The sequence below is a fragment of the Perognathus longimembris genome, chromosome 5 (assembly GCF_023159225.1).
Source record: "Perognathus longimembris pacificus isolate PPM17 chromosome 5, ASM2315922v1, whole genome shotgun sequence".
Classification (NCBI taxonomy): Eukaryota; Metazoa; Chordata; class Mammalia; order Rodentia; family Heteromyidae; genus Perognathus; species Perognathus longimembris.
Window position 1 is genome coordinate 61,811,465 of NC_063165.1, and position 16,228 is coordinate 61,827,692.

The 16,228-nt window shown below is 40.3% G+C and overlaps 1 pseudogene; it reads right to left on the reverse strand.

The window, feature by feature from the left end:
- Positions 1 to 1,963: 1,963 nt before the first annotated feature.
- Positions 1,964 to 14,666, reverse strand: LOC125351112 (annotated as a pseudogene).
- Positions 14,667 to 16,228: the final 1,562 nt, after the last annotated feature.

Consider the following 16,228-nt stretch of genomic DNA (forward strand, 5'->3'; position numbering starts at 1 on the left):
TATTCTTAACTTGTTTTTCAAAATCATATAAACAACATAAAGCCATTAGTTTAACCATTCATGCTATTTATTGGCATCACATCTAATAGAACAAACTCCACATAACAAATCAAATATCTAATTGCATACATTTGCTTATCTCCTGTCAGGCTTCCTTTAGAAAAATAAAAAGGTTACAACTAGAAAAGCCAACAAGAAATAGGAGGTAGTTTTACTTTATAAAAGGGAAAATGAGCAAAGCTCAGAAAAATGAGATGGGTTTTCTCCTTCCTATTCACACCGTAAATTGAAGATTGAGGCAATATGTTATGGAAACTGAAAATAGTTAAAAATATACATGTGGAGAGAGGACAGGCACACACAAAGTTAAAGAACATACTATGGAAGTAAAACACAGAGTTAATCATGCTTTTGTCACAAGGCAGAGTAAAGTTACTAGCTGAAGCACATGTATAGAAGCAACTTGTGATAGGAATCTAGGAGAGGGAGACATCCTCTTTTGAGATGAGGGAATCCTTTTCATAGTGGGATTTTGAGATGGATCTGTTTATCTCATTAAGATTTTGACTGGCTTGGAGTTGTAGACATACAGGGGTAGATGTGGAAAGGTAGGAAAATGTGAGGTGTACTGCAGAGATGACTTGTTGGAGAAAAAAGAAAATTGTAGTACAAGAAAGAAGGAAACATGGGCTGGGAATATGGCCAAGTGGCAAGAATGCTTGCCTCACATACATGACGCCCTAGGTTCGATTCCTCAGCACCACATATATAGAAAATGGTCAGAAGTGGCACTGTGGCTCAAGTGGCAGAGTGCTAGCCTTCAGCTTAAAGAAGCTAGGGACAGTGCTCAGGCCCTGAGTTCAAGGTCCAGGACTGGCAAAAAAAAAATAAAACAAAAGAAAGAAGGAAACAGAAAAAGACAAAGGATATCAGATCTAACATAGAATATTGGCTGTGGAAATGACAGTCTAGTCCATGTTTTATGATCACTGTCCCAGAAGTTGAAAAGCATTTAATTAAAGATGATGAGAATAGAGACAGGACAGAAGGCTGGATGAGCAGAAAAGTCTGGAAAAGCAAATTTTTGAGTAGTTATGAGTATTAGGAAAGAAATGCGATTAACAAATATATTTTGTGGTTGTGCAGAGATGCAAAGTATGCACTGAGCCTATCTGTACCCACAGAGTATCTATCGGAGTTGATGAGAAGCCAGACACTGGCTCTGCCTAAGGAAGTGAGAGGCAAATTTTTGGCAAGGCATGTGGGAAATAAGTTGAATCATGTTTACTGCACTAAATGCCCTTTGCTTATTATCTCCTTTGAGGCTCTCTTTAGAAAAATAAAAAGTTACAACTGGAGAAGCCAACAAGAACTGAGAGGTAGTTGTACTCTATAAGGACAAAATGAGCAAGGCAAAGATAGGTTTCCTCATTTACTTGCTAATCTTGGTCACTTTCTTAGTTTACTTTAATGTGATTTTCTTACCTATATAATAAACCTTGTTAGTTTCTGGATTTCATGGTGGCTTCCAGCTTGAAAATGAGGTAGTTATGTTTAAGGAACTCTTTGAAAATGATTGTCATCTTGACAGTTGACTTAGTTACTGCAGATAATCACAGGGCAGAGAAAAGAAATATCACAAAAAGATTCAGCATATTAATCAATCAAAATGATAAGAAGAAGGGGAAGAAAACCATTTTAAACTATGTCAGAGCCATTAAGTGACAACATACATCTATGTCAGGGCCAGGCAAGGGGACTCACTATGGGGAGGGGACACTGAGCCCAGAACCAGAACATTCAGGAAAGGAAACATTTACTTTAAGTTAAAAAAGTAACTAGCCTTATTCCTTAATTCAGTGACTTTTATTGTTCCCTTGCTGCTTTTTTGCCAAAGGGCACAGGCAAAGCAAAGAGCAGTGAGGCTTTCAGAGGGCCTTGGAACAGAGGCCACTACTTGTGGTCACAGCTTGACACCAAGGAGGAGCAAGGAGCAATTTACCTTAAATCTGTCAACAGCAACTGATGCTTCTAAAAGGGACTTCACTGAGAATGGTGTAACTTTCAAAGCAAAAGTCATGGAGTTAAAGACAGTCACAACCGTGAAAGCCTTAAAATTGGAAAAGAAGAGAAAATGAGCCTGAAATCACTCACCAATTTCCTTTCAGGTAGCAGAAAGACTGCAAACTTAAATAGCAAATGTAACTACATTTCAGATACATTCTTTAAAGGGTAGTGTTTATAAGACCTTCAACTAAAATTGTCAGTATATCTGAACCGTAGATTGTATTGTGGTTGATTTGTATTTCCAAAAATTTAAACCCCCAAACCTCAGATCAAATAGATGTAGCCCATACACTTATGCACAAGAGTTGGTTCCCTGGTCTTCTTCATCTCAGCTTCATCACTTACATACACAAATAAATACAGTTCTTGGGAGAACCTTGAAATGCAGTAAACAAGAGGACCAGAATACCTCCTTATATGGTATTTTTAAAACTTCCCTTTCCTGAGGGTTCTCTAACCTGTGCTGCTGTCACATCGTAGCCCAAAGTCATGTGAATGGTGAATGTCACTACACTGGTAGTCACCACTATTATGGGAGCCACGCCAACAGTGATGCTCTGAAAGTACCCAACCTTTTCCAATATCTGACGCTCTTCCTCTCAGATATCTATCAAAAGAAAGGAAGCCTCAAAGAGAGTCAAAATAAATCTTGGGACAATGCTCTTCCACCATCAAGTAAGACTTACTCTAGCCACAATTATGTTTTAAAATGGCCCTTTAATACCTCTGATGCAAACTCAAGGTTTATGTGTGTGTGGAAAGGGGGGTGTCAATTGAGTGGTGAGGGGGTGGGTATTGAGGCTTAGACTCAGGGCCTGATTATTTTTTCTCTTAAGTATTTGCTAATTCAAACTCTTGTTGAGGAAGTGTGTGAGGGAAGGAGGAAACAAGGTAAAGAGCTGAATTATTCGAACTAGTTATCTTGGAAAACTGAGTGATTTCCTAGGTCCTAAAGTTCCACATCTGTAAGATGGAGTGATGAGTTCAAATCTTTAAGACTTCTTTTGAACATAAAATTTTTTTGATGCTAGAAATGTAGAACTAAGCAGTCTGAGTATAATGTGCTCAGGAAGCAAAGTATGGGAATGAGCAAACCCAAAGAATCAAGAATCCTACACACACACACACACACACACACACACACACACACACTTCTTTTTTCTTTTTTTCTTTTTTTTTTCAGTCTGCCTTGAGGCATGAACTCAGGGCCTGGGCACTGTACCTGAGCTCTTCAGCTCAAGACTAGCACTCTACCACTTGAGCCACAGCACCACAACCAGTTTTCTGGTGATTAACTGGAGATAAGAGTCTCATAGACTTTCCTGCCTGGGCTGGCTTTGAATCATGACCCTCAGATCTCAGCCTCCTGAGCAGCTAGAATAACAGGCATGAGCAACTGCTATTTTTCTTTTTTCTTTTTTTTTTTTTTTTTTGCCAGTCCTGGGCTTAAGCTCAAGGCCTGAGCACTGTCCCTGGTTTCTTTTTGCTCAAGGCTAGCACTCTGCCACTTGAGTTACAGTGCTACTTCTGGCTGTTTTCTATATATGGGGTGCTGAGGAATTGAACCTAGGGCTTCATGTATTTGAGGCAAGCCCTCTTGCCACTAGACCATATTCCCAGCACCACAGAATATTTCTTTTTCTTTTTTTTTTTTTTGCCAGTCCTGGGCCTTGGACTCAGGGCCTGAGCACTGTCCCTGGCTTCCTTTTTGCTCAAGGCTAGCACTCTGCCACTTGAGCCACAGCGCCACTTCTGGCTGTTTTCCATATATGTGGTACTGGGGAATTGAACCCAGGGCTTCATGCATACGAGGCAGGCTCTCTTGCCACTAGGCCATATTCCCAGCCCCACAGAATATTTTTTAAACTCACTTTGAACGTTCTATGAAAATCCTTTGATGCAGGCATACATTTTAATAAATTTAATATAGGTGAGAACTTCAATCATCTTCTGGACAGAGTTATCTGTGGCAGTCACACTTTTTCTCCTGAAGCCATGACAGAAATATCTGAAAGGAAAAGCCAGATAAGATCTCATTCAAAATGGACTGCCTGACCTGCTGGAAATCACTCTGTGAGCATATAATTCTGTTTTCTAGAACAGGCTGGCTCTTATGTAGTTGTATTCTTTTTTCTTTAATAAAAGGGACTTCATTATAATCAAGAATTATTTAATTCTTCTCTGGTAAGGCAGTGATGACAAAGTACTATTTATTCTCACTATGATTGCAGATTTTGAGGGGCAGGAGGACTGAAAATACCAACTGGAGGTGAAGTAACTCAGACACTACTATGTTATCCAGGGCAACATTCACCTGCTAGCTTTCTCCTTCACTCAGACTCCTCTTTTGTAATGTTACTAGGAGCCACTGCCACTTGCTTTTTGCAAGTGGTAACGTCTTCCCCACAAGTGAGTACCCATATGGGACTATACTGCCTAGTTCTGGACTTCTCCAAACCAAGGAGCTGCTTTGGGGAAGTTTCCAATCAGAGGATGAGGTCTACTATAATTCCCTTGAAGGTATTAGTTTCCCAAAGAGGAATTGCTGTCCTAATACAGCTAGAAGGATTACTCACCATTGCTGGATAAAAGAAGATGTAAACAGCCGAGCATAGTAAGCTTGTTGGTCCCAGGATGATCACATTATAAACCATGCCCAACATGGCAACAGCAGGTCCTCCTGCCAACAGCAGCTGCCTCAAACATCCTCTGCCCATCGTTGGAGCAAATATTGATGAGCTAAAGGTACAAAGAGCAGTGAGGATACCTTTTGAGAACACAGGCTACTGCCACTTGTCTCAGGAGGATCTCAGCAAAAAGTGACCCCAGGGGAAAGGAGTCCTCACCAAGAGGGCTTTGTGTAGGGCATACTCACCTCACCCAGGGACTTCTCTTTAATGTTCTTTACCTTAAGGATCTTCTTGAATGCCATGGTTAGGATAGCCCTCTGTAAGTGGACACCAGTTCGGTAATTCAATGCCCAAGTCAGTGCAAGTGACCAAGTTCTGTCAGAAGGAGGCCTAGTACTAACAGCAATCTGTACCACAGATTAGACTCTGTTGCCTGGGTATACTCCAAGAGGTATTTCACCACAAAGGCCTAAAGGGAGAAATATACATAGCTGTCAATATCCCCACAGCAATGACACCCAATGTCACAGTGCTATGTTAGGATAGAAAGAGTAGTCTGCTTCACACCAAAGTCATCAGGGTTCAAGCAATGGAAAAAATCTTACTTGGAAGACCAAATGTTACAGACACTCTGCTCACTATAACTGACCCAGGATATTGCACAGGCCAGATTAGAAACTTTTTCCTTAAGGACACCATCATGACCATTAGTCTTTCTAATGTAACATAGACCTGTCTATGAGCTGAAATTCATGCTAAATACATGTTCATTCAAAAGTATATATGTAGTTTTCTTGATATAGGACATTCTTACTGGGGTGAGATGGAATCTCAATGTTGTTTTGATTTACATTTCTTTTATGGCCAGTGAAGTAGAGCACTTTTTCATATGTCTCTTGGCCATTCTCATTTCCTCATCAGAAAAGTCTCTTTTTAAGTCTCTAGCCCACTTGATGAGGGGGCTATTTGTTTTTTGTGATTTTGTTTTGGATGAAGGTAATTTTTTTTGTTATGCATATATTTTAGAGATGAAGCCTTTGTCCGTTGAATGGCTGGTAAAGATCTTCTCCCAATCTGTGGACTTTCTGTTTATCTTGTGAGCTATGTCCTTTGCCCTGCAGAAACTCTGTAGTTTGATGTAGTCCCATTTGTCCAACCATTCTTTGATTTGTAGTAAAGGAAGTTCCGTCCGGTGCCAAGGAGCCCAAGTGTTTCTCCTACTCCTTCCTTTAGTGTTTTCAGGGTATCTGTTTTGATTTCGAGGTCTTTGATCCATCAACTGTTGGAGGGGATGTGGCCAAAAGGGAACTCTGCTTCATTGTTGGTGGGAATGTAAACTGGTTCAGCCACTCTGGCAAGCAGTATGGAGATTCCTCAGAAGGCTAAAAATAGAACTCCCCTATGACCCAGCAGCCCCACTATCCAAAACACCACAAACATAATCACACTAAAGCCACTAGCACAACAATGTTCATCACAGCACAATTTGTCATAGCTAGAATCTGGAACCAATGCAGATGTCCCTCAGTAGATGAGTAGATCAGGAAAATGTGGTACATATACCCAATGGAATTTTATGCCTCTATCAGAAATAATGACATTGCCCCATTTGGAAGGAAATGGAAGGACTTGGAAAAAGTTATACTAAGTGAAGTGAGCCAGACCCAAAGAAACATGGACTATATGGTCTCCCTTATAGGTTTAGGAAAGTCACAGCAGAGGATCACAGGAGCCCAATAGCTATACCCTTATGAACATATAAGATAATGCTAAGTGAAATGAACTCCATGTTATGGAAACGATTGTTATATCACAGTTGTAACTACTTTCAACATGCCATATGTAACTGTAGCCTCTATTATTGATGATATTCCTGTATCACCTTCCTGTGGTTTTACCTACACTATCTCTGTATCTTATCTGAGTATGTTGGAAACTGGGTATACTGGTATTAGATCTAGGAAATTGGAAGGGAATACCAAAATTGAGAGACACAGGGTAAAAAAAGACAAACAACTACAAAAGCAATACTTACAAACTGTTTGATGAAAATGAACTGAACAACTGAATAACTCATGGGGAGGGAAGGGAAAGGGGGAGGGGGGAGGGGGGAATGAGGGATGAGGTAAAGAACAGTACAAGAAATGTATCCAATGGCTAATGTATGAAACTGTAACCTCCCTGTAATTCAGTTTGATAATAAAAATACTAAAAAATTATATATTTGACCTAATTCCAGTATCTCCACACATGGAAACATTTCTTTAAATGAAATTAAGACCCTTCTTTGTATCGTTTCAAACGTGCTTATTTGATGAAAAGGAACAGTGTACCTACAGTAAGTAGTACTGTAGTAGTAAATACCACATGCCTTGATATATAAAATATCCTTCCACTTGATCTCTACTCCTGAAGTTGTAAACTGATGTCTTATGATCCTATTTCTGAAATGGTATAAAAACCTTGGCCTTCCTAAAATAAAATATGCATTTTGTTCATTTGCCTGGCATCGCCCGTGTCCTGACTTTCAGCTTCAGTTACCCAGGTCCAACAGTATCCTATCAAACATGTTTATTTGATAAAAAGGAACAGTGTATGTACAGTTGTACTGGGGAAGAGTAAGAAGTGCATTTGTAAAACATTCCTGAAAATAAACATCAGCAGTTTAATAGTACAGAAGGTAGCAATCAAAGCAGACCAAAACAACTCTAGAGACCCTCCCTCGGGCCTTCCCTACACCCACTCCCTCCCAAGAACAAAAACATGTTACCTCAGGTAGCATATGTCTAACACTAACTGCAGGGAGAGAACGGCCAGCCCCCAAGAACCACCAAGGACCACCTCCAGCTCTGAGGTCCTGCAACGGTGGGGCACACACTCACACATGCACATTCAACAACAGTATTAAATACCAAGAGGTGGAGATAATGTGCTTTTATTGAAAATGAAAGAAAAAATATATAAAGGTACCATCTTCAAAGACCATCTCCAAAGACAAACACTGTACAATAGCAAGAGCATTGTAGTAACATACAGAGTTCAGTTACAGAGGGCTAGCATCTAACGGGTCATCTGGTCTCCAGCTGTTGTCACAACTACACACATTGGAAATACAAAACAGAAGCAATATGTTTCCTGAGTCCAAAGCAGTTCATCAGGATGATGACACTCAGCTGTTAGAGGTCCTGAAGCTGCAGTGATTCTCCACGGGAGTAGAATCTCTAGGAATAAAGACCTTGCTGCTAAGGAAAGAGAATTAAAACACAAAAAAATCCTAAAAAGTCCCTAAAGAGGCACTCTGGTTATAATTGCTGGTGCTGTTGGTACACGAAGCTATGTGGAAGCTATGTTTGTTTATGATGGAATATAAAATTCTAGGCATGAAGAAAAAGGGCTGGCATCCTTTGGAGTCTTTTCAAGTCCTTGTAGCTAAAGCTAAGGTTGAGGTTGGAAAAAATGAAGCAAAACATACCACAGAAAAGAAAGCCAAACCAATCCCCCATCCTAAGGAAGAAAAAGAGTAAACTCACAGCCCACCCACCCACCCATCTACCCTCTTTTCTTACAGCAAAGTTTAACACGGCTATTATCCAGCACTGAACCACAGACAGAAACAGGGGCAGATCTTCAGAAGCCAGACTCTCAGCTAATTTGTAATTTTCTGTTTTCCCAAAAGTAGCTTAAAATATCACGTGTCTCCTAGGCCCTAGGAGATTCTCATTAATGAGACTTATGTCATGCTCTATAACTCGATCTATAGAGGAGTTCTGATTCTGAGAACTACTATATTCTATCTCTGCTCTCCCTCCAATTTTTATTTTTAGGTTTAAATGCAATGTTTGGTTCCCCATTGCACACTTGCATGGGTTGCTGGTTTACTACCAAGAAGATTGGCTTCCTTTCCAGTATGCATGCAAAATATGGACCTGAGCACAGAGCCCTTCCTCCTCCCCTGAAGCACTCTGGAGATGGCGCCAGATGAAGCCCTTTCTCACACAACAAGGCACTGTGGAGCAGTCTCCAGGAAAGGCTTGCAAGGACAGCAGGCTGTTGTTTGGGCTCCTACCTTCCCATCCCTTTACAGTGGCCCTTTCAGCACTGAGTAAGTCACCAGCCTCTCCCAGAGGGGAGGGACAGGGAAGGCAAAAGACATAACCAATATTAACACTATGTAAAACTTTAAAGGGAGGGAAAGAGGAAACAGTAGATTAAAGAACTTCCAACTCAGGGTTTTAACAAAAGTAATGACAATGGATATAACTGTATGCGAGAAGAAAATAAAGGTTTGTATGGAAAAATCCAAATAGAATTCAGTTTAAAAAAAGTTACACATTTATCACTTAAGTCTAACCAAACTGGGAGAAAACTTGAGGTTATCAGCATAGCTGTCTGGCTGTGGAAAGCATTCCCAGTGAATAAACATTACCATAACTGAACTCTTGGTGAGAGATTCTGCCCAGCTGACTCTCTCATTCTGAGCACAGAATACAGCCATCCTGAAAATTCTAAAGAACAGCTTCTGTTACTGGTTCCACTACAGAGAGACTCCCCCCAAGTCCAGATCCTGACAGCACCAAGCAAGCTGCAGATGGAGAAAAGTATGGAGGGTGAGAACTTACCTACTCAAACGTTTTTCACTGTCTTTTCCCCCAAGGCCCTGTGGCAGTTCACATTCACCAAGAGACAGTGCTGCTGGAGGCATCTTTCTCTTGTGGATGGATCTAAGGCAGATGCCAACTGTACAGAGACATATAGGAAAGGCCTGGGTTTTTCAGAACTATCAGAGTCTAAAAGGACCCTAAAATGTCTCTGTTAGTTTTGTAAGTTTTGGCTCTTCATCTCTAACTAGACAGATTCCGGTACTCTGCTCACTGTGATTATGTAAACACTGTACATGGGTCACTGACTCCCTTGCATAGCCCGACCCTTGGATCATCCTGATGCAGGAATACCCAGCATCAGATGGCCAGTGAATTTAAACACACACACACACACACAAAGCACAGGCTTTGTTGTGCTTTATTTGGTCTGTTTGGTTAACAGGTCACAATGACAGCTACAAGGAAACAAGAAATGATTTGGAAAGCTTGTAATCTGGGGAAGGTGTTCTTATGTAAGAACAGGCTAAGCCAGTTTGAAATCATGCCAGCTTAGAAAATCTGCAAAAATTCGTTTTTTTTTTTTTGTTAAATTTTTATTGTCAAACTGAGACTAAGATAGAAGAAATGATCGAAAGCCTCAGGACTGAATTGAGAAAACAGATACAGAAGCTTAGAATGAAGTCTTGAAAAATCTACAGGAAATCAAGAAAGAAACAAGCAAAAATGGATACAGTGTACTCCTCCGTTAAAGAAGACCTTAACATCCTGAGAACAAAATGCAAAACAAAAAAGAAAGAAAAGAAAATCTGCAAAAATTTAAAATGAAAGTTCCTGTAGGATCCAAGTCTGCTCACAAGAAATTTGCTCACCGTTGGTACTAATCTCAAACCGGCCTAATTATTTTATTTGCAGTCAAAAAGAAAAGAGGTCTCAAAAAGACATCTGCAGCAATAACTTTTGAATTATTATTATAATAGATGTGTCCATTGCTTTTCCAGTTGTTTCATGATTGAACCACTGAGGTACATATCCAGAAAGGCAGAGAGAAGAGTACTGCCTTTTCTTATTAAAGGAAGGCACTCAGCTTTCCCTGGCATCTACAAGATTTTTCTAGAATTGTGCATCCCTGTGTGCTACATCATAAATGAAAGATTAAGGGCTACATAGATGCTCAAGGGAGTGACCTTAAAAGCCACCAAGTTGAACATGCATACGTAACAATTTTTTTTCAAGGAAAGAAATTAGCAATCTTAACAACCTATGGATTTTTTTTTTTTTTGAGGAGAGTGGAATCAAGAAAGCCTGTCTCCATGCCATGCTATCCAGATGAAAGAATTTTATTACAGATCAGAGCAGCCACCAGCTCTGTAGTGAAACAAAGACAGAAGCTCTTCTTGGAAAAGATGGCTCTAAGAAAATGCTTCCCATTTTGATCAGTAACAACATAAAATAATATCTCAGTTACAAGGTCTCATTTACATAAAACTTATACAAAAGTGTGTTAGTTGGTCAATTAATATAAAACCCCAGAAATATCAGAAAAGTAGTGTTCTCTGCTTCAGAAAAAGAGATCAAAACTTTTTAAAAGGCATCAAACTTTGGGAAGAGGGGTAAACAGAAAAGAAAGAAAAGAAAAATCAAAACTATAAATTAGTTCTACCTAGTCACCATGCATCTTAAACATATACTTACCCAAACCATGAACCTCCAGCTTACCCAAACATGGAAAATGCACAGTATAATCAGTACTACTGCTCTGATGCCTCAAGGCAAATATGTAGAGAATAAATTTAATAAAAATTTCAATGTAAGGCAACACAGAAGGTATAAGAAACAGGTGCCCAGATCAACTCAAAATGGATCAAGGACCTCAACATCAGACCTGAATCTTTGAAACTACTGAAGGACAGAGTAGGAAAGATGCTAGAACTTATAGGCACAGGAAGGAACTTCCTGAATAGAGTCCCAGGGCCACAACAGATAGGGGAGAGACTTGACAAATGGGACTACCACAAAATAAAGTTTCTGCACAGCTAAAGACATAGCCACCAACCTAGAAAGACAGACAACCATACAGGAAAGGATCTTCACCAGCACAGCAACAAAGGATATTATATCCATCATCTACAGAGAACTAAAAATCTAATCCCCTCCAAGCCCAGTAAACCAATTATTAAATGGGCAAAGGAGCTAAAGAGAGACTTCATGGGAGAAGAGATAAAAATGGCAAAGAAACATAGGAGGAAATGTTCAACATCCCTGGCAGTAAAAGAAATGCAAATGAAAACAACCCTGAGATACCACCTCACTCCAGTTAGAATGGCTAAACTCTAAACTCAGGCAACAACAAATGCTGGAGGGGATGCAGGGAAAGAGGAACCTTTCTCCACTGTTGGTGGGAGTGCAAATCAGTACAACCACTTTAGAGAACAGTATGGGGGTCCTAAAAAATCTCAGCATAGACCTACCCTATGACCCAGCCATACCACTCCTAGGCATCTACCCTGAACAACAGGTCTCAGAATATCAAAAAGACATCTGCACATCCATGTTTATTGCTGCATAATTCACAATAGCCAAAATATGGAACCAACCCAGACGCCCCTCTACAGATGAATGAATCCAAAAAATGTGGTACCTATACACAATGGAATACATAGTGATTAGAAATGATAAAATATTGGTATTCACAGGGAAATGGTCAGAACTTGAACAAATAATGTTGAGCGAGACAAGCCTAGAACACAGAGAAAAAAGGGGCATGGTCTCCTTGATATATGACTGTTAAGGTGGGGGGGGGGGGCGACAGTAGAGACCAGGTCTGAGAAACAAAAAACTTCTTGTCAAATGCTAATTCCACAGGTTTGGGTCAGCAACCTTACATTATGTTTCTAAAACCAAACAACTACTAAACATAAAATGGTCTAAAATAGACCTCTCAGTGGATCACAATAGCACAACAGCTATGTATGTATGATCATATAAGACAAGGATAAGCAAACTGTATTGTTGACATTATATTTAAAGTTCTATGTGAATTTCCTTTGGCGTATGCCACGTGGCTACTGTATGATTTAGGTACACTGGGTATTGTATATATACCTACCTGATCTAGGGAAAGGAAAGAAAACCAAGGGTGTAAGATATCACAAGAAATGTACTCACTGCCCTATTATGTAATAGTACCCCTTTTGCACAACAAATTGTCAAAAAAAATTAATAAAAACAAAATGAAACAGGTGCCCAGAAAACTGTCAAAGACTCCCTTACCTACTCTGCTTCTGTTAGACTAGGAAAATACCAAGATTAACACCCCAACACTTGCCATAGCTTACTCTATACACTAAAGCTTGAAATGGACTCCAAGTCAAACTCTGAAAACCTTGACAGTCCTCTAGCTCCTTTAGGGTTCATTTGCCATAGGACTGTTAATCATGGTACTCTGCTTCCAGGCATTTGGTACGTTACCATGCTGGCTCACAGTTCATACAAAGTAAGACTATGTTCACAATACTGCCATGACACACCTGCCCAGATCCAGATTGTTATTTCACGTCAACATACAACCAAGAAGCATAGTCCTCTGCAGAACCAAGATCAGTTCAGTTTCACTCCCACCCTAGGAGTGCAAATTAGCTCTTTCTTCTCTCTCAGTACAGCCCATCATCATTTCAGTGGTTGACAAGCCACCATTACTCCCAAATCTACTGACCCATTCCAACAGAGATGGAGGCATCTCTAAAGCTGCTAACTACCCCAAATTGAGCATAACCCCAGTAACTGAGCAAGAGAGTTAAGAGGTGCCCATGACCGGGCTTCTGGAGACCATCAGAAAGGACGGTTAGAATTTACTGGTCCACGGAAGCCTGCCAGCTACATGGTCATCAGGCACATGATGGACAGGATGAGCCTGGTGCGGCAGAAGATCCACACAAACCTTCTCAGGGAGGCAGCATCTGACCCAACTTCATTCAGCTCTTCTTGCAGCAGTCTCTCTAGTTTTAACAAGGCACATGTCTTCCTGTTACACATCTCCTTAGAGAAAAACACACATCCTAGGTTCCCTCCCATAGTTTCTTTGTCTTCAGGCTCTGAAATAGCACATACAAGTCACTCCTTTAAAATTATACACATAGTATTTACCTTCTAGAGAAAAAGTCCTTTCCTGTGTATGTGCCTATTTATTCCAGATAGGCAGCATTCCAAGGTACAGAAAATTATGAGAACAAGAGCCCTTCCTGCCACCTCCAAAAGGTCTACCCCTGAATAAATCTAGGGATAGGTTGGGGATATGGCCTAGTGGCAAGAGTGCTTGCCTCCTATACATGAGGCCCTGGGTTCAATTCCCCAGCACCACATATACAGAAAATGGCCAGAAGTGGCGCTGTGGCTCAAGTGGCAGAGTGCTAGCCTTGAGCAAAAAGAAGCCAGGGACAGTGCTCAAGCCCTGAGTCCAAGCCCAGGACTGGCCAAAAAAAAAAAAAAATCTAGGGATAACTTCCTTTGTTAGGACCCCCACCCTTTCTGAAGGATCCTGTGGTAAAAAGCAAAGTAGCAAACTAGATTTTAATAATACAATCAGCTACCACAAAAATGTATTCTGTCACAAGGCAGCCACATAATCTCCCTTCAGACTCAGGAAGAGAAGCAGGGCTGAGAGAGAGAGAGAGAGAAAGCCCATGCTTAAAATAGGATTAGAGTGAAATAGGAACTAAAGCAGAAGAGCAAATGGGAAGCCACCAGTAGGAGACCCCCCACCCAAGGACAGCTGCAGAATTCACACCCTCCTATCTTAGGCCTAGCATCCAGTATGTGGAAACCAGGATGGACCAGAGACACCTACCTTCTGCAGTTCACATCAGAACACTCATACTTGGAGAAAGGCCACACATCCTCCATTAAGAGCCCCCCCCCTTCTTGTGGGCCATGTGGGACAGAGGAGAAAGCCATGAAAATGTCATACAAGGAAAAGAGGCCAGCATTGTCCACCAGGTGCTGGTGTCTGTAAAGAGAAACCGTCACAAAGCTTCAACATACACCAAGAAGACAATATTTAAAATATACTTCAGTAAGCAGTTCTCTTGATTAAAAGTACAACTCCCCAACTACCTCATCTCAGTCCAAATTTTCAAAAATGCTTTTGGTGCTTTGCTGATGACTCATGAACCTTCAGAGCTTCTTACTTGGAAGTGGTCTGGATGGGCTTCAAAACACTTAAGCCATGATGGTACTTCCCCTTGGGATGTTCCTCATCCAGAATTTTGAGCTGAGACTGTATAGACACATCCAGGGAAAGACCCTCAGCTTGGGCTGCTGTTTCCAAGGCATCCTGGCAATCCAGCTGCTCCACAGAAAGGGAAATAGACATGAGTACTTAACAAATATTACACACACAGAAGAGGCAAGTCCAAGTGACAACAGCTCAACCACACATTACCTCACCCAAATTGAGAAATCGCAACAATGGTCAGGGGACCATTAGGTTCACTCTTGGTGTTGTATAATATAATGTTTGTTTGTTTGCTTTTGCCAGTCTTGCTGCTTGAATTCTGGGCAGGGGTGATGTTGCTGAGCTCCTTTTGCTCGAGGCAAGAACTTGAGCCATAGCACACTTCTGGCTTTTTGGTGGTTAACTGGAAACCAGGCTGGCTTTGAACCACAATCTTCACATCTCAGCCTCCTTAATAGCTAGAATTACAGGCCTGAGCCACTGGTGCTCAGCCGAGTCTCTTTTTATAGACTATTGTCTTTCCACAACAACCGTAAGGGTAGAAAGTGTGCACATGGTCCCCGGCTTGCCTGCTGCACCCATCAAACAAAAGCTTTGGTTCACAGCAGTTATGCAACTTCAGAAACACCTGAGTGGACCTGTGAGTACACTGCTCTGTGTTCACACTCATTCCTTCCATTACAAACAAGGTAGGTTTCAAGAGGAAACAGCAGTGACCCAATGCTAGGAAAAGAATTCCGTCTTATATAAATTCTCATGTATAAGTGGACACAATTTAATTGCTAGGGATTACAGTACAAAATAGTGAAGTAGAGAGACTGCTGAGACCAGAATTCAACATGGCTTCTTCTTACCTTTAATCTGCTCATAATCACAGAAAAAAGAAAAAACAAAACATTGGATCCATAAAGAAAGATATACAAAAAAGTACAAGACACTTACTAGATCTTAGTTGATACTGGGACTCTACAGAGTAGGTACAAAAAATTACAGGACCATTGTGATCTGCATACCCCAAGCTCAGTAGACACTTCTTCAAGTGTGCAATGCACAGCTGCCAAGATGTGCTACATGCTGATAGAAAGCAAACTTCAACATATTTCTAGAATGACACTTTGGAACTTAATTAGGACTCTGAATAAAAGGTCACAGGAATTTTCTACATGTTTAAAAGTTATATAACACACTGTTTTGGTCCAAGATCAGAACTCTAACTCAGTACCTCACTAACACTTTTGCTCATTGGGTAGCTCTACCAATTTCTAAATAATATGGCTTAAAGAAGACATGACATAGAAATTAGAAAATGTTTTTAGCTAAATGGTATGAAACTATAATACATCAAAATTCATAGGATGTAACTACAGGTGATACAAAGTAAAATTTTGATTGCTTAAAGATCAGTGCTTTAAGCTAGGGATTGATATTTTCTGTAAAGGATTAGATAATAAATATTTTTAGACTTTTGTGGAGCAAGAGACCAAAAAATAAAGGATTTTATACAGGTATTTTGATGATAAAGTAAAATAGATCATTACAAAACATTTATTAAAATTCAGGTTATAGCAATAGTTCATTTTTTTGTCATATAGTTCTACTAATGAGGAAATATTTCACTTAATTAGGGTTTAAAATATTTTCCCCTTTCACTAAATCTTGCAAATCTTCATGCACCAATGTTGATTTGAATAAAAGTCTGC